Source organism: Austrofundulus limnaeus, unplaced genomic scaffold (assembly GCF_001266775.1).
Source record: "Austrofundulus limnaeus strain Quisiro unplaced genomic scaffold, Austrofundulus_limnaeus-1.0 Scaffold458, whole genome shotgun sequence".
NCBI classification, from domain to species: domain Eukaryota; kingdom Metazoa; phylum Chordata; class Actinopteri; order Cyprinodontiformes; family Rivulidae; genus Austrofundulus; species Austrofundulus limnaeus.
Genome location: NW_013952860.1, coordinates 264,868 through 266,177, shown reverse-complemented (window position 1 = coordinate 266,177; position 1,310 = coordinate 264,868).

Here is a 1,310-nt window from a genome sequence, read left to right as displayed (position 1 = left end):
GGGTGGATATAGCTCACTAGCAGCCTCGTACCGAGGACCTATCCACGTCATCATTTACCCAGAATGCTTTTTGTGTAAATAAAATGGCCCCGTCCGTGTAATATATTTTTAAATTTTTAGTTTAAAAATTATAAAAACTAAACAGTCTACAATATTTTTAGTCTTTATTTTACAGTTAAAATATATGTTTATCAAATAAAGTCTAATGTTACAACTAATCATGGATCCCTTTAAAAAGAACAATCAATGAAACAAATCACGATGCACTCTGTCTTTTGCAAAGATGATTCACTTTCCCGGGTTGCGATAATACTTTTGTCCGAACAAACGCAGAGTATTCTGTCACAATGTGAAACCGTGTCGGCCGTCTTACTGCAGCTCAAGTGATGACATTACCAGGAAACGCTGAGAGTTCAGAGAACTCACAGAGAAGTTCCCTGAATGACCAGACTTACATCCCCTTCTCTTAACTTCAGTGTGTGTGTGTGTGTGTGTGTGTGTGTGTTTCCTCAGCCTACTTACACCCTCCACACAGACACACAATATACAGCAAAACAGATAAATGTGTTGGTATCCTTTCATCATTATAGTAATAAAACTGTAGTGACTGGATTTAAGAAGCTCCACTGTTGTTTCTTGAGTTTCAGGAGCTTTGGTTCTTCTCAACATGTATTTTACCCTACTACCCATCTGGTGTTGCATGTCCTCTTGCGACCACATCTCAGGAGGTTGGCTACCCTTTCATGAATTTTCTTATTTATTGTCAGCTGCAGTCAATGGGACATGAAGCTGCTTAGAGACATTGTTGGGTCCAGATCGAGACCTTGATCTACCTTTTAGGGTCTTTAGGGTCTACATGATAAACAGACGAAGGTTTTGGACATCCTGATGCTTTTAACCGAATCYCTTTTCATGAGAAACGAAGCATTGATTCAGTGAACTGCGAGAGTACCAACAAATACATCTGTCCGTCCACACACGTGCATCCTCGCTCCATTTCCAGAGACGGTGACGTTACCTGTGTACAGCGCACCTACAGGTTCCCAGAGGTGACATTCACTGGTCTATTTATACCAACAGCTGCCCCTATAGGTGCTGCTCCATCCAGTTATAACAACACACATCCTGATGACCCCCCTCCCACAGCGTCCTCCGTCCTCCCACCCTGATCCTGGCCTTTAATGTACCGCCACGCACTTTCTGCGTGCTGGGTTCAAAACGGCCAACAGCACAACGTGTGCTGCTGTGGTTTGTTGTGCAGCGACGACAGAAACCTCACACCCGTGCAAAAACGTTTAACAAAACACACA